Here is a 17,970-nt window from a genome sequence, read left to right as displayed (position 1 = left end):
CAGACATATAAGCTCTTAAAAATAGCCATTTTTCAAAAAGTTACCGGGGAGGGGGAGGGGGATTTTTTGCACGGGACTAGATATCAAACTGTTGAAGTGATGCAGACTGAAACTCACTCTGTTGAGTTTTACCAAGGTAGGGCCTGGCACCCGTTACATCTTTGGGGGACCAAAACTGAGCACGGTGTTTGAGAAAATGTGCTCTTTTGCAGCGTGCAAGAGCCAGTACAGAAAACCAGCTAGAATGCTACTGTTCCCCACAGTCACTGGAACCAGGGGTGCTACAGGTGCTGCTACACCTCCTGGCTTGCAGTGATTCCCATCGCGTAGAGGGTTTATAATTTGATTCAGTGGCTCTCAGCACCCGCACTATAAAAATTGTTCCAGCACCCGTGCTGTGCCCAGCATTCTGTATGCTTTAGAACTTGACACTTGTAACTGCTCTAAAATGCACATGGCTATTTGAATTGCTTTGAAATTTGGTGTGACTCATGGGGGTATGGTGTAGCATCAGTGATCTAAATTTGGGGACAGGACAAAGGATGTAGCTGCTGAGGGGGAGGAAATGAGGATGAGTGGTACATAAACCTTGGATTGGTTGTTTGGGAAAAATCTGTATCATAGTAGCCCATAGAGGAGGAGTGGAGGGGGCAGGGAGTGGTTACTTCCTGATTTCAGAGCAGATTAATGTGGTGTTTCCAAAGATATAGAACACAGAGGTTTGGAACTGATAGCACAGGTATCTTGACTGCTAAGGGAAAAGAAACGTCTGCGCTGTCAGGATTGCCAGCATATGGATTCTGGGTAATTCCTAAATTATGAAGTTGCAGAAGTTTGCAGAAGAGAATGGAATACACTACAACATGGGGATTTTGCTGACTACATACTGATTGGGAGATGGACTGTCTTGGCATTATGTTTCTGCCCACTCTGCAATGTCTAACCAACGACTTAAGAGGCTGTGATCTACCAGACATTGTGGTGATTCATACAGACTGAAATGATCGGGGCCTTGTTCTTGGTGTGCACCTCATACAATGTATGAAATCAGATTTGGACCTTATCAAAGATTTGTGTCCAGGAGTTGTGATAGTTTTCTGTGATTTGGCTAAGCGTCTGAATACAGCGAGAGTATGAAAGCTATTAATAAGTGTTAGAAGAACATTAATTGGGAAATGGGAGGGGGTCATGACAGACCAGAAAATGTGTGTGTGAAATTGTATGTCACAGAAGCATTACAAGCTCTGACACCTCACTATTTTTCAGAGATGGGGTACAGCTACTGGACAGGGATCAGAGAATCTTTCTCTCAAACATAAAACAGTCAGTATTTTGGAACAGAAACCCTGTATGTGATTCTCTCACCAGCCCTGCCACAAACTCCACCTTCCAACTATTCTGAAACATGACCAGGAACACCATTCCACTGTAATACAGTTGTCTGTCATTAAAGGCACTGCATCTGAGTCGGGTCACAGGAGGGAGACAAGCAATGGCAATAGAAATGTTTATATACTGGAGAGTAAGGACTTCAGGGAGACGGGTTCCCTGCTTTCAGGGAGGGGCTAGGTACAGTAGTGGGGAGGGGATGAGGTTGGAAGAGAGAATGGAGTGAATGGGTCAGGGGCATGGCAGAGGAGATGTGCCAAAGCAGGACTGATGTGGCTTAGCTGATGTGTGTGTGGTCAGGAGGGGGCCGTCTGGCTTGGTCTGCTAATTGAGGCATATGTACAAGTGACTAAATGACTACTTACTCCTACTAACGACATATCTTTTCCTGTTCAAAAAACTAGGAATTCAATACAAAAAAACCCACATCAATGCAGAGTTAAGGTTGCTTGGCTGTATGTCGTCTGCTAGCAGAACACTGAGAGGAATAAAAATCAAACTTCTGAAAAAACAGAAAATGCACATGTAAGGTTCCCCATGCATCCTTAACTCTGCACTCTTTCAGTAATGCTCCAGTACCCCCAGGTAACACATACATCTTTACTCTGCCAACCCCACAACTGCTGGATTGGACAGGCTCTTCACCTTCTTTTACAGTGCATTCACTTTTACACACAGGATTCCATCAAACACTATTAAAGGAGAAAAATGGAACGGAATAAAAGGTTCAGAAAAACAAGTGGCAGCCCCAACATGTTATCAGGGTATACTGGTGACATACTATTTAACGTCTCTGCTCTGGTGCAAACCCTAACCAGGGTATTCAAAACCATGGAGAACATTGTAAGCTGTTCTGCATTCTAAAAAATTGAGAGAAAAATCTCAGCTTTTGCTGATTACCGATACCGCACATGACAGATTAAGACACTTGGCCCTTCATACTTGTAAAAACTCCAGCAGTTACATAAACACCATCTTTTAAGTGTTGGATAAAAAGATTCATAGCTGGCAAGTTTTGCGCAGCTCCATTTGTAACTTTTCTCCTCAGGGTCCCACAGATTTCAAGGAGGCAGAAGCCTAGTTTTGCATTACTCAGAAGCCAAGGGACCTTTGGGGGAGAGGCACCCTGGGAAGTCAGGGGACACAAATGGGGACTGGGAATTGGAAGGTGACAGAAGCCACTATGGGGATGGGTTAGTATTGCCATGGGGGGCGGGGGAGCGCCTGGAAAGTTATTGAGTGTGGGGAGAGAGAGCCAAGGGCAATCTAGCTAGGAAGCTTCTGCACGGTTGTAGAGGTTGTGGGGGAACTTAAGGTAGCTCCCTTCATTTGCTCCCTCTGGAACTCTACCCCCATTTTTTCCTCTTTCAGCCCCTGCCCCCTCAGTTTGTCCCCTTCAGACTCGTATTCTGTCTCCCCCCCACTCACCCCGCATCTTTGACTCCCTAACCAGTTGCTACACCTACAGCCTCCACCTCCTCAGCCTTGGGTGCTTCAGTTGACCTGGTGCTCACCTAACTGCCTGAAAGTAAGAGCCACACCAGCCCTTCCAGCTGTCAACGGGAACTGCAACTCCTTGAACGTATGAGAGCTCAGCTAGGATGGAGGCCCACGTATCAGAGTAGTCATGGGCACCAATGCAGTGCAAGATGTGAGATGGGCAGTTGCCCTCAAGGTTTCAGTTGTAAATTTCTAATCTCATTGATAGGCAAAATAAAAAAAAGTTTAGTACAGAGCCCTTAGGGAGCCTCATTATCTTCTCCTATGGAAGTCAATGGTAATCTCTCCATTGATTTCAGTGAGGGATGGACCAGGCCCTAAGTTTTCATCTCTTCTTTTAAGAGCATTCAGATATTGCTGAACAATCATTTAATTAGCATGCTAAGCTCACAGTAGATAAGTAAATAATACAGTGAGAAAAAGGACCCAGGTTTAAGCTATGAACTTTTTAATATGCTCTGTTCCAGAGGAGAGAAGAGGTTTGGCCTCTAATTTTAAGACTGATTACCTGACTGACTAGTTGCAGTATATGTTGTATCCCCTGTAGTTCAGATACTGCATATGGCAGCTGGTCAAGCTACTGTTAAGAGCAAAAGTCTTGCAAATGTGTGTATAAGAACAAACTGAAAAATTATCTTTCCTAACATTATTAAAAACACACATGATATGGCATAAAACTTTACAGAGTACTAAGATTCCAGGGCTTATGCACCAGGAAATGCTCCTGAGGGACAATCTTGGGCTGCCAGAATGCCTTGGAGGAAATGAGTTCCTGGAGAGGAAAAGCAAAAAGGGAGGAGGAGGGGAGGAATGGTAGGCTTATTTCATGAAAACATGGTTATACCCTTTAATTTAATAGAGAAAAAGCTATAGGCCAAACTCTGCATTTGTTAAATTGAGTAAAACTCCCATTGAAGTCAACAGGAGTTTTGCTCGATTAAAAACCACAGAATTTGACCCACTATGATTGAAGCAATGCAGATATTTAAGAACTACACAATTGTTAGTATCCATAGAGAATCTTTAAACTTCTCCAAATTCCCTACACCAATAGAACTGTTAAATATATTAGGAGGGAAAGAAAGGTGGAAAAAATAGGGAGTTTTACCACTGACTTAAGTGGGAGCAGGAGCAGACCCAGGGTTTCCATAACGTAAGTACATATATATTCATAACTGGGAATGTTGTTTGCTAGGTTAAATGGAAACTATGTCTAAAAGTTATTTTGATGGAAAAAAAATCTCAGAAAATGTGAAAAAACTCCCTTTCAATGGCTAAATAAAGCCATTGAAAGCCTCATATTTAACAAAAGAAGAAGATAGTGGTCCACGGGGTAAAGGAGACATGACACAGACAATGACACTCTGGACTGTGTGTGACTTAGCAAAAAAGCAGGATTACTTTCATCTGGAGGTGACAAATTACTCCACAACAGTGAATCAAAGACTTCATGCCTTTCATTAAAATGAAGCATGTGATAGCTACACAAAATTAGAAAAAGAAAAAGGGTACATTCCAATTGGTCTGGTAAAACTTTATCATTTATGTAAAAATCAGGGGGTGAAAAAAAGTTTCTTCTAGAAGACTATCTTACTGTTGCCTGCATCCTGGTTCTAATCTGAATGCGCATCCAGGAAGAGTATTTGACTGGCCAAACCTCAGATACTTGTAGAATGCTGGGATTGTGCAAACAGCAAGGGTGGGGAGATGGAATAGGTAAACAATAGTTTTCTAATTACTATAAAATGCATAGATTGTGTGGTACTTAAAAATCTTGACTGCACTGAAAGCCATAAGCCTGCCTTGTTTTTTCAATTCCTCCTTAAAAATGTTTTCTGTCATTCTTATTTGTTTTGATATACAAGCATGATCTCATAGACACATATACTTTACGTTCTTCTATATCCTGCAATTCATATAAAAGAATTAAGTGTTTCTCCCAATCAGCTCTCACTAGTAAGTATGTGTTCTCATCCCTTAATGACTATTCAAATCTCTTTATGCATAGGTGTTAAAAATTGGTAATAAATGGGATTAAAAACCTCTTACCATATTTCTTCTAAGGCTGAGATCCTTGGCCACAATGAAACATTGCCTTGGGCTATGTCTACATTAACCTGCAGTTCAGACTGTGTAGGGGGGGAGGGTGAATAGCAGTGCACATCAAAGTGCTGTGCTGTAACTCCCCAATTTGGATGCTTCAGTTGCAAACTAATAGTTTCCTTGTTCACATTTGGACTATGTTAATGCAAATCTTTTAATTTATGCCCACAGCATCCATGTTACACAACAGCTCTTTGATGCACACTGCTATTCACACCCCCAAAATCCAAACTGCAGAGCAGTGTAGACAAGCCCTTAGAAAGAGACTGGATTAAAAACTGAGCGAGAACTTCAACATTTAGCCCTTACTGATATATTAACAGTTCTAGTAAATAAATCCATGCCAGAAACCATTTGTCTGGTTTTCCCATTTGGAGTTCACATTCTTTTCCATCTTTCACTATCCACTTTATCTGGGAGAACGTACTGTACAGGAGACCTTTAGTAAGTAATTAAGAATGCAAACACAGTGTGAAATATGATGGGAGATCTTTATCCTGAGAGGCTACAAATAATTCAAGAGCCAAAAAAATTTCAGAAAAGACACTAGTTAGAAAAAGGATATTGCTGGAAAAAGGAAATAATTGAGGGAGAAATACAGACGGCTTCAATCAATGGTTCATCTGAATTTTTACAACACTCAAAAAGAGAAAGAAAAAAGAGTAGCAGAATTCCATTAGTAACAAGTAAAGCTGAAATTTTCAAAAGGACCTACAGGGAAATAGACACTTAACTCTCATTGAAGGTCAAGAGGAGGAAAGTGCTCAACTCACTTAGGCCCCTTGGAGGGTCCCAGCCTTCCAGCCAACTCTTGCAATGAAGTGTGCCCCTTCAACTCCCTGAAACTGCCAAACAAACAAATCAGATTTTCTGAGCATCTAGTGGGTATGGAACCTAACAGAGCCTCTCAAACCTCCCAGGGACAAATGTTCAGAAGTGATCAGAATTTGGGCCTCAGTACCTTGAAAATCACATACAGCTACATTTTTGCAACACTTAACCAGCTTAGTGAAGACAAGCCAGGAAGGAGACAGAGTAATCATTCACATAAGCAAAGGTTGCATTGACATTATGTAGACAAACACTTCACCGGTTTCAAACCTTGTTGGATCTCTTTCCAAAGGCATCTGTCTCAGTCACTACAAAGAGTTTTTGTAAACAAGCAGCAGTTTGTATTTCTAGGTTTAATAAAGATCAGACAGCTGCCCACATACGGTACTATTAATGCTGTTCAGAAGCATGCATGGCTCTACTGATGTGTAGTTACTATTATCACCCCTGCTGGCTTTATCATAAGTGACAATAGAGCAAAAGGTCAGTCAGTTCTCATATGTGCCACGCTTTCTACACTAACTCCTGCTGGTGCCTATTTTTATTAGCTTGTTTTAATGTGTTGATCATTTTGAGCATTTTTTTTTTTTGCCGAATCGGCACTCTTTTTAGTCATTCAACAAACGTTTCCTAACAGAAAAATAATCTCCCCAGGACAACTTAAAACAAGCTACCAGCTGAAAAACTCTTTTTTATAAGCTTCATGAAATAGTAAAGCAACAAAAATCACCACTTCAATACACAAATATAAGAACAGCGAGGTAAAGTACATGCTCCTGGAACAATGGCTTCTAAATAGCGGAGGACTGCTGTATGATGTCAGAATCCTACTGTAGCTTTTAGAGACCATGCTGGATGTAGTAAAACCTAGACTGGTGGCTGCCAAATAATCTGCCTCATTCGTTTTCTAGCATACAGAAAAATTAAAGATGCTTAGAAACAGGAAGGGTTAGAGTTTTGAAAAGCCTCCCTTATACTGTGGCTCAGAAAATCCCAAACAGAGGTGTATTCAACCTCTGTTTCATTTTATCTGAACCACCAACATTTGGGGGTTTGGGTAAGTAGTTGTAGTTCTAGCTGCAGCATCTCTCTCTTTAAAATCTTAAAATAAAGTTAAGAAAAAGAGATGAAAATCCTGCTGCTAAGTAGAATTTATTTAATTTAAAGAGCTGTTTGACCAACGTAAGTATTTCCATGATGGAAGATCCCTTCCATTATTTTCTACCTATCTTGTTCAACCCATCTTTGAAAACATTCAAGCCCCAAGTTTTAATTTTGCAAACCAATGAAATTCTGTTAGAAGTTTTTAGACCAATGTCCTTGAACACACTTTGATGATGAAGACAAGTAACCAGCTGCTGCTTCACAGATGCTGAGAAAGCTTGGAACAAAAGATACTGATTGTAATGATACATTGCAAAAGCTATAGCAGCAGAGTATTTCTGTGCAAGACAGCCTTCCTGTTAAATAAAAGGTCAAGCAGAGACTCTTCCAGTTGTTCTATGACAATTATAGGTTGCTAATATCTTAAACTGGCTCTAGGGTTTCTGACTAAACTCAAAAAGAAATTAAAAGGCAGCAGCTTACAGGGAAACAACAACATGAGATAAGACTTCTGTGTTAATATGGATGCTATTCAGTTCACTGGTAGGAAGTATGAACTGCAGTTAGACAGTGTCCAAGCAGAGATTTTTATTTTGTTTTAAATTATTTCTAGCGATCCTATTTTTCCTAATGTCTGCTGTTTAAGATAAGTTTGCCATGACAGCCACACATTTTATTTTTAAAACACAGCTAGCTTCTTCACCTGACCAGGTCTGCTTAAGCTTTCAAGCAGTAATAAGTGCACATTTTTAACAATGAAGATAATTGACCATTAGAACTTACCACAGGTTGCAGTGGATTCTCCATCACTAGCAATTTTTTAAGTCAAGATTGATTTTTTTTCTTTACAAAAAAAAAAAAAAGTTCACCCACAGCTGTTGGACTTGAAGCAAGAATTAATTCAGGAAAGCCCTATGGCCCGTGTTATGCAGGAGGTCAGATCAGATCATAAATGATTCCTTCTGGCCTTAAAAATCTATGAATCCACTGAGCCAGTTTGCCTCCTTGCTGCTTTTCTTTGTGTTATACTGAGCTTGTACGTTAGTTACATGCATGGAGACTGAGTGACCTTTTTACCTCTAAGAGTGGCTACTCTAAAAGTGATCTCTATTGCTGCTTATGCTGCACTTGTCCTGTGGAGAAAAAGAGGCCTTCAGTTCTCCAGGTCATTCAACTGAATTCTCACACAAAATATTAAAGTCAGAAATATGCTGGGGCAGAAAGGTCCTAACATTTCACCCGTTTTGCTGACCCCTTACTAGCTGTTTCTCATGTGCAAAACAAATACATCCATATAAGAGCCTGGCAAAGTTCTACACATGAATGCTAAAAGGCAAAACATGTTGATGGTAACCTGTCCTTCGAGACAAATCTATTTTAAAATACTTGCTTTTCCACGAACCAGTTTCTTTAACTAAGTTCTTAGATGAAACAGAAGACGACCCCCATTAAAGAACAGACGACTATACAATCAGTTTTTATACTATTTGATATTTTTCATTTTGAATGTAGCAGAGGGAAAATTGTAGCAGTTCTGTGTTCTTGGTGATTACTATGCTTTTATTGTGGGAAAGGGTGCTCAGAGCATGGGGATAAAGGCTCCTAATGTGTATGATTTCCAGATAAAAGTAAACAATGACTAAATTACCAAATTGTGAGGCCACGCAACAAAATGATGACAAATGTAAAGGGATATGAAAGACACTAAGTCTAGCAGTCATGTTCTGATGCTTGGAAGGGTTATTTAAACATCCTTTCTGGCTAAAGAATTTTTTAAGGTTGCTATTTCTATTGGCACACGAATTAAAAATCAGAGGAACTTGCAAATATAAGTCTGAATACATAAGGAATATCATTAAATATATTATTTATAGAGCATCATAACTGTGCATGCAGCATAAGATGTAATAGAAGACAATGTCCCTGCCAGAAAACAGTTTACAATCTAAGGCCAGTTGTGGGAGGAGAGCCTTATTTAATTCATAAAAAGACAAACGAAGATAGCCATGATTGAGTTATTGCAGAATCTTTTTACCATTACCCTTATCTTTCCTCAATTTCATCTCCACCCTACCCTCATTTATGACTCGCATTCAGAGAGTCACATCGAAAATTAGATTGTAAGTAAACTTGCCATTTTATTTTTTTCTGTAGAGTGCCTAGTACACTTTTGAGTGCTATTTAAATAATAAAGAGGACAGGAGAATTACAGGATGAGCATTAAATCACTCAGAGTTCTTGCCATTACTATTAAGTGCGTGTCAGTTTCAGGAAGTATGTGTGCATTGTTTAAAGAAGTAATCTCTTTATAAATAGTGTATTTATAAGATATATGTCCCTATCCAGCCCCGCTGCTTAGATTCCACACACAGAAGAAAACAAAAATACCTACAGTTTTCCTACTTAAAACTTGGCTGCATTCCAAACAAATTTTGAAGACTAACCATGGATATTTTTATAGCTCTGCAGTGGAGCTACATCCTTTTCAATGGCTTGTTTGCTGCACAGGACTTTGACCATGGCAACAGAAACCAATAGTGCCCAATCCCATTGAAACCAATAATAAGACCCTCAAATTCCAAAAGGTAGGCAGCACAAGCCAGACTCAAAAAGTCCCCAAAGTTCTTGAGAACAAAGTCTAAGAAGATGGCTTAACATGTTTCACAGCATACAAAGAGAAGTCAGAGAAAAACATAAAATACTCTTGCTTGAAGGTTGCAGCGTAAAAATATTTTATTCCTTGGAATTCAGAATGATAACACCAAACTGCCGCAAGACAAAGTAACAAAGCAGTCTGCTCCCTAGAACAGAGAGGCACAACTCACCCCACCTTATTCTAGGCAGGCTGGCTACTGACAGACTGCTGCAAGGTCAAGATCACACCTTAGCCTGCAAGCAGGACCAGGAAACCCCTAGAGATTTTAAAGCAACAGCTTGCAATTTTAACAATTTTGAATACACCACAAAAGCAAACTTAGAAATTAATCTGAAGGCCCCCTTCAGTCTCAGTAAGCCTAGCACAGGCTTTGGCGGCATTCACAGTTAATACAGGAACAAGACTGTCAGGAGCCTGATATGCTCTTTACTGTGAGGCTGAGCCAGTTACACTCTATAGCAGGGGTGGCCAAACTTACTGGCCCTCCGAGCCACATATGACAATCTTCAGAAGTTTGAGAGACGGGGCGCACCTGCTGGAGCTCAGGGTTTCTGCCCCATGTGAGGCACCTGCCAGGGCTCAGGGCTTCTGCTCCACTCCTGCTAAAGCCCTGGCAGGCATGCCCCATGTGGCTGAAGCCCTAAGATCCCTCTCCTCACTGGGCAGAAGCTCCTACCTCACCACCCTCCTGCAAGGCAGAGGTCCCAAGCTCCCCCGTCCCCAGGCTGGTAGGCGGAGAACAGGGGAGAGATGGGAAGGGGCGGCTCCACCAGCTTCACTTTAACTGTAAAAGAGCTGCCACAGTTTGGCCACCCCTGCTCTATGGGCTATTTTAAAGCCTGTGGCAAGCTGACTTCCCTGTGCCCCGTTGTGGCACACTGTGGCAGTGGTTCCACCTCCATTTCCCTGTGAGAGGCCTACCTTCTGTCAGCGAGGCCCTGCCAAGCAGCAGTCTCAGTGTTGACAACCCTCATGTTTTTTCTGCGAATGACAGGTTTTGGCTGGGGCTCAGACTCACAAGGACCCCAAAAGCTTCAGCCCTCAAGCGAATTTGAGCCCTGCCTGGGGAAAACCCTTTGACTGGCTGCTGCCCGACTTGCCCATCTCCCGGGACAGAGCAACCCATCAGTGCTGTCACAGAAAGAGCTCTCTCTCCTACCCCTCCCCCCCCAGCAACCCCAAGCCATTCTCAGAGGCTTCGGGGACAGAAAGAGCCGAGCAGATCAGCATAGCTCTGCCCCCTCCTCTCCTGTGAGCAACAGCGTCGGCTCCTCCTCCCTGGAGCTGCCCCCCAGCCTGAATGGGGGGAGGGGATGCAGCTGCAGCCCTCAGACCTAGCAAAGGGGGTGAAGTATCCCCAGAAGAGCGGAGGTGAGGGCAACAGCTGACCTGATTGCAGGCTTGGGGATGCAGAACTGATGGAGATGGGAGCATGACTGATGCAGGTACTGGGGAACAGGATTGATGTGGAGGTGAGGGAGGACAGGCTTAATTGATGGGCAGATGTGGGGGATGAGAGGTACTGTTGCAGGGGCTCAAAATCATCTTACCCCAGAAATTTGAGAGAATTGGCAAAACAAGCTGTCACGTACCCACACACATTGGGGATGGCTAGGGAGAGGTCAAAAATCAAGACCGGCCAGAAAACCCACAATATCATCTGTTTAAAACACACGCACGCACCCACTCTTTTGGGGGGTCTGACTCATGATTTGGGATTTCTTCTTGTGGATAATACTGCAGTCTCTAGTCCAAAGAATGTAAAACAAAAGGTTATTCTGCCCCTTCTAGACTATCCTTCCACTGCATTCACTCATAGTGCTCACCCTCTGGACTTTTCTCCTAGAATCTTCCCCCAATCTGGTTTTCCCCAGGTTGGATCCTTATTCCCAGTCTACCTCCAGGCAATCTGCCTGGGGATTGGCCTTTTCCCAGGCCCACAATAGGAGTCTCCTTCTCCCCTATCAACCTTTCCCTAGGACCAGTCACAGAACACAGCCTCCCTCATGCAGTTCTCCTCACCAACTCAGCCTTCCCAGCCCTTGATGGCAGTCACCCAGCTCTTCCCCAGCTGAGTCTGATAACTGAATTGCCCACTTTCCCAGCAGATCATGATCAGCTGGGGAAGCAGCTGATCTTTCACAGGCGAGGCCGTCTCATCTCCCTTGATGGGCAGGCTGGCCAGCCAGCCCCTACTGATAAAATAAATTAACAGAATTTTATCATACCACCTAAAATTCATGCTTGCCATAGCAGTTTTAATTAAAAGGACAGCTCATATGGGAGTCTTACCACTGAATTAAATGGATTATGGATCAGGCCCATTGTGACTGGGTCTTCCTGAAATAAAAATATTCAATTTATATTGCATACAATAAGCTTTTTGCTTAAAATTATTTTTCTAACCAAGAAGTTAATTGTTATTCGCTATTATCCTGTTTAAAAGTTCACTGTCCAGTCACAGGCCATAAGTAATACCAGGTGACTTAAGTGATCAGTTATACACCCCAAACAATGAGTAGTGAATACACAAAGCAATAGTGACAGAAAATAGCTTATGAAAAGTGCATATGCCAGAGTTTGTTCATAAAGTATTCAATGGATACCTATGGATAACAAATACAATCATAGTAACAGAATCGATTTGCAAATTATTTCAAATACAAGAGGCGCCAGTATTTGTCAGATGCATTTTTCATAATGAATAATTCATCCAACTCTAGCTGAGATGCTGCATATGTACATTTGTAGTCTTTAAAAGTCCATTTCAAAGGAGCTTAGAAAGTAGACTTGCAAAACCTATACCCTAGTTTTTAACCAATGCAATTAATGATTCGTATGGTGAATATGTATCTCTGGTTCCAAAAATCCTTGCTAAAATTTTCACTAGTGGATACATAAAGTTCTACCTGAATTGAGATGCCTTCCAGAACTGGGGTCTATAGTTTGTCTGGTAGGGAAATATGTAATCTCTATTGACTGTTCATCACCTTTGCACCTTTACTTGACATCAGAGCCACAGACGAAGCAATGGAAATATTAGAATAATACCACACTGCTAATTACAAAACAGCCAGTCATAGGGTAAATATCTTCCCAGTTAGCTCCTTGACATTACATGGAACCAAAAAGTTCTGTTTTACAGATCTCATAAAAAATTTGAAAAAAAAAAGTTTAAAATCCCTTATTACTCACTTTGTAAGCACCACTATTTTTGTAAAAGAAAGTGGAGCCCAGTTCATATTTTTGTTATCAAAAGGAGAAGAGAGACAGACTTTCATCATAAAAGGAGAATTTAAATGAATATTAGAAAAGGATTCCCATAGAAAAAGTTTCTTCAGATAAACCAGTGGCAGTGTTAGTCTGGCAGTATTACAAGCTTTGTCTTTTTTTTTTTTTTTTTAATTAAAGGGAGCTGGCTGGCATTTTTCATTTTTGTACCAAAACTTCCAAATCTATAGTTGAGTATTTGCAGACAGTATGAAAACTGTGTTGTCTGTGCTTGACAATCTTCCAGATTCACTAACCCCACAAGAAAGCAGCAATGAACAGCTACGAAGAACTGAACAGCCTTTCATATAAAAGCAATTGAATTTTAAAAGCACTGTAGCGATATTATAACTTAAAACATTTTATTTTAAATGCTGTGAGTTTTAAAATGTTGTTCCCATGGGAAAAAGGTGGTGAGCTATAAAATACAATTCATTCAGGAGACTATGGGCCTGATTCTCATTTACATTAATGTCTACTTACACTGCTCTGGCTTTCAAGCATCCACTAGGTTCAAGCCAAAGCTGTCCGTCTGACTTTCAATGGAGTATTGACCACATTCAATATGTTTTAAAATGAAATTTTTGCAGGACATCTGGTAGATTAAGGATTAGAAGAGTGACTATGTAAAATAAAGCCCCTACTATTGGGACATCTGCTCACCTTACAGCCAGATCAGGTGGGTCCTGTTGGTATACCAATCCAGCAGTAAAAACATTTGAGCTTCTCCCTGAGACAGAGGTAAACAGAGGAAGGTGCAAGAATCCTACAAGAAAAATTTGAAGACTAGCTAAAATCAGGAGGAAGCTTAGGCTGAGATTTACTCTGCTATCATTTACCTTAACTGTAAAAGGCAAACCCCAGGAAAGGAGCAAGTTTTGGTGGCTAGTGTGTAAATGCTGTTTGGTGGAGGTCAGAATGCCATCGGCATGAAGCTTCTTAACCTAACTGGCGTCCTCTACAACATCTTTGCTTTGCATTAAAAAATAATTCTCTACATTAGATGCATTTTTATTTAGGCATTCTTAAACAAAAAAGGCATAACTTGGCAGAAGAGTGAATGAAAACATTAATAGCAAGGTAGGTATGGAACTCAAGTGATGTCTTCATCAATACAATGCAAATATAACCTGGAAACATTTCATTTATCTCACAAAAAGCTTTTTTTCCCTACCAGTTTGTATAACAAGCATGACCTCTGATGGAAAAACACTATGTCTTTTAATTCTGGATATTCTTTGGATGGTCTGTTAATAGGACATGATGTCAAATTTGCTACCGTGAGTTCACATCATTCAGCACTTTACCCCGGAGAAGCCCTATGAGTGATGAAATATATTCAGGACTTTTCATTTCTACCTCAGGTACTGTTGGTTTACTCTAGACAGGACTCCTACTACTCATCTTTCAAGCAGAACAGACCATTATCAAGGGCAAAATCAAATGACAAACTCCTTGCTATTGCAGGAACACCATACCAGGCCTCCAGTACTAGCAAGTTATATTTTCCACCTGAAAAAAAATCACAAGCAAAAGTGGTAACTCCTGATGATGATGAAAAAATGTGGTATTGCTGCAGGTTTCTGAATCAAGAAATCGCCAACAAATGTGTCCATTTTCCTGTGCTTCTTTGGTGGGCAATCTTATCTTACAGGTCAAACTGTCCCAATCAGCTTTCAACTAAGAGAAAGGCCCTGCATACACTGCACATGGCCTAGACATTAGTGATTAAACAAACAATACCATTCTGTTTTAGTTTTATCTTGGCATTCATTTTGTTTTCACAGCTTTATAAATAAAAGAAGTGACAGTATAGTTGAATGTGGTTCATGGTAAAATGGTCTAATAGGCTCATCTCTCTCAATTATTGGTAGACGCCAAACATCTTTCCCACTAAAAAAAATCTGATTGCCCATGCCTGTTATCACGATCTCATTTTGCATCAATAGTATTATTAAAATACAATAGTAACAAATATACCTATTTTGTACAATTATGCCTGCTTTGGACTTGAGTTCGGACCAGAAAGAATCATGACTGGTTAAACCAGTATTGGTTCACAATTTAAACTATTTTATAAATCACTATTTAACACTTGGTAACATAACCCCTTTAACATATACAATATGATTAAGGCTACGTTTATGTCACGGAGGTAATGAAAGTCACGGAACCCATGACTTCCAGAGACCTCCCTGACATTCTCTGCTTCAGCCCCAAGGTCTGCAGAACTCTGGAGCTGACAGACTGTGGGGCCCTGGCAGGGTTCCAGCATCAGGAGACAGGGGGTGGGCCCCCTGCAAAGTTCCAGCAACAGGTGACAGACTTTTCAGGGGACCCATCTCAGGGCTCCAGTGACAGGGGACAGCCTCGGGCAAGCGGCTGGAATGTCCCATTTTCTCTTTGGGAAATACGGTCATCCTGCAGCTCCCAGCCCCCATAGGTGGAGGGGGAACCCCACGGCTCCCAGCCACCACAGTGGTGGGGAAAATCATGGAGCCGCAGCAGCAAAAGTCACAGTCAGGTCATGGCTTCTGTGAATTTTTGTTTATTGCCCGGTTTCAGAGTAACAGCCGTGTTAGTCTGTATTCGCAAAAAGAAAAGGAGTACTTGTGGCACCTTAGAGACTAACCAATTTATTTGAGCATGAGCTTTCGTGAGCTACAGCTCACGTGACCTGTCCATGACTTTTACTAAAAATAACCATGACAAAACCTTAGCCTTAAATATGATTGATAGAAGATTTCAGAAGATTTTTCCAGAGCTCTCAATCAGCACCTTCTACCAGCATTAAATTCACTTTAAAAAATAAAATTAAAAAAGGGCAATTCAACACTGACCATAATGTGTTCACTTGGATGCAGTATTCTTGGCAAACTGATTTCTTCTTTCCTTCAGTCTGTAATTATTAATGTAAGTAAGGTTATGTAACTCACATGATTAGTATATTGTACCAGAAATGCACTCAAAATTCAAATAGTTAAAGACATTTTTAGGCCAATGTAAATCCAGGAAATGTATACATTTCTACGCAACACAAACAAAGTTTGCAGAGCTGAAATCCTTTCCAAAAGTACCATAAACATTCTTCTCACACAAATATCTAAAATAATGGGAGCCAAAATGTTATTTCATGTCTCAAGCTACTACTACACTACATAGACAAAATATAACATTTGGAGAACAATGATACTCTGGTGCATGGTACAACATATACTTTATAAAACTACACAGAGTGAACACTTAAAGTTACATAACTATGTCTTCAGACCTGAATACGGCTCAAAATAATAATCCATTGTTTGAAAAGATCTCCCATTTTCTCTGACTTTTTCCCATATATCACTAACAATATAAAAACAGGTTTCAGAGGAACAGCCGTGTTAGTCTGTATTCGCAAAAAGAAAAGGAGTACTTGTGGCACCTTAGAGACAAATCGATTAAAGTGGGCTATTATCAGCGGGAGGAAAAAACCCAACTTTTGTAGTGATAATCAGGATGGTCCATTTCAAACAGTTGACAAGAAGGTGTGAATAACAGTCATTACATGAACTAAAAACTATTTCCCCATGCTAATTATCCCCCTACTGTTACTCACACCTTCTTGTCAACTGTTTGAAATGGGCCATCCCGATTATCGCTACAAAAGTTTTTTTTCTCCTGCTGATAATAGCCCACATTAATCTATTGGTCTAGTTAAGAGTTGGTATGGTAACCCCCATTTTTTCATGTTCTATGTGTATATCTACTGTATTTTCCACTACATGCATCCGATGAAGTGGGCTTGAGCCCACGAAAGCTTATGCTCAAATAAATTTTTGTTAGTCTCTAAGGTGCCACTAGTACTCCTCGTTCTTTGGGATATCAATTATGATGTGTATTAGCCTTCTTTTTTTTATTTCTTTAAGTGTCCTGAATACAAGCGTATACACATGCACATTTTCATCAGAGCTCTAGTTTCCATAATATGGTCATTCCGGCACAAGCTGATGATTTATAGACCATGAGATGTGACACCCTTCCCAGCAGGCTATAAGAAGTTTCTATGACAAGAGGGTTTATGTTTCTCAAATCTACACAAAATAGCAAACACAAAAGGATTCTTTGCTTTCAAATTTCTGTACATAGAACCATACAGACCCAGTCAAAATCAGTCTCTCCTTATGTTTAGGTGGCTTCTGCAAACTCAAATGTCTTGGCTGTCTATCCAAATGCCAAAATGTTTGCTACTTTCTAATTTTAACAGTTCTGAACTCACCTCACATTTTCAGCCTCTTGGTGTGTTGAAAGGCCAAAAACAATGGCAAAACTGTGCAGCATTCAGTCTGGACAACAATATTTGCACCTCAAAACACAAACATGATATTCCCATCCCTTTCACCCACTGTCCTCCACATTTCCAAACTGCAGATCAAATGCAACACACGCATCCAAAAGGCCAATGTTTTCACTTAGCTAATTGGTTAATAATAATAATTAACATTTATATAAAACACATGTTCCATTCTTTGAAAAACCACTAAACAAACACACACTTACAGCATTTCTATAAGGTAGGCACAGTGATCACCATTTAAAGAAAAATCAGTATTTGCAAACAGTTACCACAGAATGGTATGTCAGATATGTGGTACAAATTCTAATTATATTTTAGATTGTATGTCAGATACTACCAGTAGCGTAGTTGAGGGTAACCTCAGATAAACTGAATTTACCCATTTTTCATTTGGGGAATATGGAACTTAGTTTAGGTTTAGTGTATCCACTAACCTAAACTAGTGGGGTTTTTTGTTTGTTTTTTAACCACTACACCACTAGATAGATAGTACCTTCTGATAACTATAAATATGAGTGTGTCTACACAAACATTTAGTCTGAGACAAGCTTGAGTGTGATTCTACCTCATGTTAGCCTGCTGTACATTGTGTCTGTGTGGACCATGCTACTATGCACCAACAATTCCTTAATGCACTTTGATCTACTCCCATTTCAAAGTGTCCAGGGCCACACTACTGTCAAAACCAATGCAGACATGGCTTGTGTTACAGTGGTATATTTTCCACATTTCTTGGAAAAACTGCATCCTAATGGTGAGACTCAACATTCACCATCTTCTT

At 40.6% G+C, this 17,970-nt stretch overlaps 1 long non-coding RNA gene across 1 annotated transcript in view; it reads right to left on the bottom strand.

Moving 5' to 3' along the window:
- The window catches only part of LOC140902904 (uncharacterized), an 86,881-nt gene extending 73,303 nt beyond the window's left edge, over positions 1 to 13,578 (bottom strand). Inside the window, exon 1 of the long non-coding RNA XR_012156136.1 lies at positions 13,517 to 13,578. This is a non-coding gene — a long non-coding RNA (uncharacterized LOC140902904). The remainder of the gene's footprint in view (positions 1 to 13,516) is intronic.
- Between the last annotated feature and the right edge of the window lie 4,392 nt (positions 13,579 to 17,970).

Source organism: Lepidochelys kempii, chromosome 1, assembly GCF_965140285.1.
Source record: "Lepidochelys kempii isolate rLepKem1 chromosome 1, rLepKem1.hap1, whole genome shotgun sequence".
NCBI lineage: Eukaryota > Metazoa > Chordata > Testudines > Cheloniidae > Lepidochelys > Lepidochelys kempii.
Note: the sequence above shows the minus strand (reverse complement) of the source record. Positions and strands in the feature narration are given on the sequence as shown.